Source organism: Equus caballus, chromosome 12 (genome assembly GCF_041296265.1).
Source record: "Equus caballus isolate H_3958 breed thoroughbred chromosome 12, TB-T2T, whole genome shotgun sequence".
NCBI classification, from domain to species: domain Eukaryota; kingdom Metazoa; phylum Chordata; class Mammalia; order Perissodactyla; family Equidae; genus Equus; species Equus caballus.
The window spans coordinates 15639359-15644544 of record NC_091695.1 but is presented as its reverse complement, the minus strand read 5'-3'; the positions used below and the strand labels follow the sequence as shown (position 1 = coordinate 15644544).

Sequence of the window (5186 nt, the reverse complement as noted above, 5' to 3'; positions counted from 1 at the left end):
AAGGAAATATTACTAACCAGACTTGAGTAGATTCCTTTTTAACCCTCTTTTGATGAAAAATTATAAGAAGAGAGTTAACAAAAGATAAATATGAGCCATATTCAAACCGACTTCTGAAAGGTCTATGTTAAAATTCATGCAGCAGAGAATAACAGAAATTAAAGCAAATACACAAATCAACGAATTTAAGTACAAATTCAATTAATTTCTCCCATTAAGAAGTATAAATGTAGACAGATAATCAATGAGATGGATGACACTCAATTCCACTATTGACAAAAACATCAGAATATACATTTTCTCCAAGTGCATATGTAATACTCACCATTCATCAATATAAACCATATTGGAACTACAAAAATATGAATTCTTAAGAATTTTGATCATCCATACCATATTATTTAGCAAAGGGTAAATTAAATTCAAAATCAATAACAAAATAATCTATAAAATCTACCAAACATTTGGAAATTCAAAAAAATATATATACATTCTTGTCAATTGAACATGGCCCATTCCCCAAGATAAACTATGTTCTTGGTCATAAAAAATACATTAACAAATGCAAAAAGATTCAATTCATACAAAATATATTCTTGGATAGTAGTGAAATTGAATTAGAAATCAATAATAGAATAATATCAGGAAAAATCATCAAATAGTTGGAAATTAACACAAACTTCTAAGTAACCCAAGGCCAAAGAAGAAATCAAATGTGAAATTCAAAAATATTTTAAATTAATTAAATATGAAAAACAACATTTCAAAATTTGTGGGGTGCAGCTAGAACAGTCCTTAGACATAAATTACCATTACAGAGACTTTAGAGGTAAATTAACTTTAAATGCATATATTAGAAAAGAAGAAACATCTCAAATCAATTAACAGCCCACCTAAAAAACTGAAGAAAAAACAATAAATTAAATCCAAGCAAGCAAAAAGATAGAAATAATGAAAAGCACAAATCAATGAAGTTGAGAACAGAAAAAAAGATAGTGAAAAAAGAAATGAAATGAAGAGCTGATTCTTTAAAGGAAAAAAAAATCAATAAAACTGATAAACTTCTAGCCAGACTGATCTAGAAAGAAAAAGAGAAAACACACAAATTACAAATATCTGTAATGAAAAAGAAGACATCATAGAAACCTATAGAAATTAAAGAGATAATAAGGAAATACAATAGATAGTTCTATGCTCATAAATGTGACAACTTTAAGGGAAAATTCTCGGTAGCACACAAGGTGCCAAAGCTCATATATGAACATCTCAATAGATGCAAAGAATAGTGAGACAAAATTCAACTTCTTGTTATGATAGAAACCCTTGGCAGATTAAGACTAGAAGATAACTCCCCCAAATCCCTATAACTAACATTTTACTTAATCACAAAATTCCAAATGCTTTCATTTCAAATCTACAAACAAGAAAAAGATGGTCTATCTCACGTCATGTTCGACACCAGATGTAGGACCTAACTGAAGCAATAGGGCAAGAAAAAGAAATAAAATGTATCATGTGGGAAAGGATAGCATAGAAATATTCCTATTTGCAGACAAAATGGTTTTTTACCTAGAAAATCTCAAAGAATCAAGAAAAACAGCTACTAGAACTAACAAATGAGTTTAGTAAGGTCATAGAATACATGGCCAAAAATTAATCATATATCTGTACACTAACAAAGAACAATTTGAAATTGGAATTTTTAAATGCACCATTTAAACTAACAACAAATATGAAATTCTTGGGCATATAACTGATAAATACGTGCTGTAATGTGCTGAAACTACACAATATTGGTGAAAAAAATCAAAGGAAAATGAGACATGTGGAGATATATTACATAGTCATGAATTGGAAGACTCATTATTGTTAAAATCTCAAATCTCCTCAAATTGATCTATAGTTTAAATGCAATTGTAAACAAAATCTCACTACAAATTTTTTGTAGAAACTGACAAGCTGATTCAAAAATTTGTATGGAGAGGCAGAAGAACTCGAATAGGCAAAACAATTTTGCAAAGAACAAAGCTGAAGGACTCACACTAGCTGCTTTCTAGAACTAATATGAAGTGTAGTATTGGGGAAAGGGTACACATGAAGATCAATGAAACAGAATAGACAGTCTAGAAATAGACCCACATATTTGATGATTGATGACAAGTGCTAGAGGTAATTCATTGTAGAAATGATAGTCTTTTCAATAAATGATGTTGCAATAATTGGATATTTATTTGCAAAATTGAACTTTGATCAATTCCTCAAGCCATAAATGAAAGTTAACCCAAAATGGCTCATAGGGCTAAATGTTAAACTTAAAAATATAAAACTTCTAAATTGGAACATCAGAGAAAACCTTTGTGACTTTTGGTTAGGCAAAAATGTCCTAGATATGACAACAAAAGTGTAAACAATATAAGAAGAAAAATGACAAATTTGACTCCATTAAAACTGGGAAATTCTGCTCTTCAGAGTACGTTTTACAGAAAGCAAAAAAGACAAGCCAGAGATTAGGAGAAAATATTTGCAAATCACTTATCTTATAAAGTACTTGTTTTCACAATATATAAAGTACTCTTGAATTTCAATAGCAATAAACAATTCAGTATAAAATAGTCAAAAGAATTGAATAGAAATTTGACCAAGGAAGATATACAAATGAGAAAAAAGCACATGAAAAATGCTAAACATCACTAGTCATTAAGGAAATGCAGATTAAACTCATAACAAGACATAACTACTGAACTATTAGAAAGGCTAAAATAACAAATATAACAATACCAAGTTCTGACGATGATGAAAGCCTAAAAATATCATGTGTGTAACAATTGACTTAATTCCATTTCTAGGAGCTCATGCTTACAAACTTTCATAAAGACTTCATTGCAGAACTATTTGTCATAGAAAAAGATTGAAGGAACATGAAGATGACTAGATACATTAATTTTAGTGTATCTGGTTAAGGAAATATTAAGAAATATGAGGAAATTGAAAATGAATTCAGTCTATATAGACTAATAGGGAAAGACGTTTGAGAAGCTGAGTAGTAAAATGTAAAATTTATACACAAAAACATAAACAAAAACACATACAGAAAATATGCTTATATTTGTCAAAATATCACTTGAAGAATCTTACAGAGAACAGTGACTGCATCTGGAAGGACGTGGAGACTCTAGTGAGGAATGGGTAGGAGATTTATTCTACACTGTTACAATTTTGTATAGATTATATTTTTAATATTTATATTTTATAGTTTCAACTTTTATTTAAAAATGTAAAACATCACACTAAAAATTTCATATGTAATGCAAATGAAATTGAATAAAGGAAATATTCAATAAATCACTAAATATTTTAACAAGTACAATAAAAAGAAGGAAAGTAAAAGAAAAATCTGAATAAATATAACTAAGAATGAAAAAATAAGTAATAAAAATATGTGCAGAAAGTAAAAATTACAGTAAATATATAAACATTTCATTGACTAATTCATTACATAGCATTTGTTGACTCCGTTCTGTACATTCATTTCACCTTTGTAGGTGCTGTAATAAACAAGATATTATAGAAGTTACATTCTGGGAGAGAAATTATTATTAATAGTACAAACACAGAGTTCACCCTTTAATTATAATTATCATAAATCCTTTGGAGAAAAGAAAAGTCTCCATCAGATTTATGAAGAATTTTACACTCAAAGGATGTGGCTGTAGTGCTAAATTACTTTCTTCATTATGGATTATGCACTTACTTACTAGTTGATGTGACATTTTTTCTCCAGAGCTTCTTCATAGCATTAGTCATTTCTGAATTTCTCAGAGTATAGATTAACGGGTTCAGCATAGGGGTTACAACTGTGTAAAACACACTCAATCATTTGTCAATGGGGAAAGTCTTTGCAGGTCTTACATAAATGAAAATACAAGGAACAAAGAAGACAACCACAGTGATGTGAGAACCACAGGTCTGGAGGGCTTTCCGCCTCCCTTCCTGACTAAGGTTCTTTAGAGAGTACAAGATGACACCATAAGAGATGAGTAACAACAGAAACACAATAGTACAGATCAGTCCTCCATTGGCCACCACTAAGAGGCTGATGACAGAGGTGTCAGCACAGACAAGTTTCAATAAGGGGTACATGTCACAGGAAAAACGATCAATCACATTGAGGCCACAGAATGGGAGCCCATAAATAGTGCTAAGTTGAATTACTGAGTGCAGAAAACCTCCAACCCAACACACTACTAGCAGTACAACACACACCCATTGCCTCATGATAATCAAATAAGGCAAGGGCTTGCAGATGGCCACATAGTGGTCATAGGCCATCACCAACAGAACAAAGACTTCTGATCCACCAAACAAATGTGATGCAAAGAGCTGAATCATACAACAATAGAACGATACAGTATTTGTCCCAAAGAACAAAGTCAAAAATCAATTTGGGGGTAATGGAAGAGGAATAAAGGACATCCATAAATGAGAGACCAGCAAGAAAAAAGTACATCAGGGAATCCAGGGTCTCACTGACAGTCACCGTCACAACAATGAGCATGTTGCCCACCATGGTCAAAATATAAAAGAGCAAAAGCATAACAAAAAGGACTTTCTGCTCCTTTGGATTCTGTGTGAGGCCCAAGAGGACAAAGTAAGTCACATTGTTCCTTGGTTCCATTTAGTCCTTGTAGATTAGAAACACTGCACCTACAAAACAAGGGGGAAAACTTTTAAATGCATTATAAGGTTAAACTTTTATTTATTCATTCCAATAAAACAATGTGCATGGCATGTCTATTTGTGTCACCTATGTCATAGACATTGTAGTCAGCAATTTGAATTACATAGTTCCCTACCCTCAGTGATATGATGCATAATGAGGGATCAGTCAACCAGGGAAATGCAACAAATGTCATTATAAAAATTTTCACACATGGCTTAGGGTCACAGTGTAGGAAGATATCAATCAAACTGGAATGAGAGAAGGCTTCTGAGAGGAATGCTTTAGATGAGTTTTAAAGGAAAAGTGAAAGAACAAGAGAAGATGGAAGGGAATTCCTGGAAAAGATCCAATTTTTATAGAGTCACAAAATTGTAACACTTGAGACTCATTGAAGGTAATTTACATATTTAAAGTGAGTAGATCATATTATTAATGGGAAATTACTGATCTGGGTTGTCTCAGAGCT

At 31.4% G+C, this 5186-nt stretch overlaps 1 pseudogene; it reads right to left on the bottom strand.

Annotated features, from left to right (window-relative positions):
- Positions 1-3747: 3747 nt before the first annotated feature.
- OR4A47BP (olfactory receptor family 4 subfamily A member 47B, pseudogene) lies at positions 3748-4675 on the bottom strand (annotated as a pseudogene).
- Positions 4676-5186: the final 511 nt, after the last annotated feature.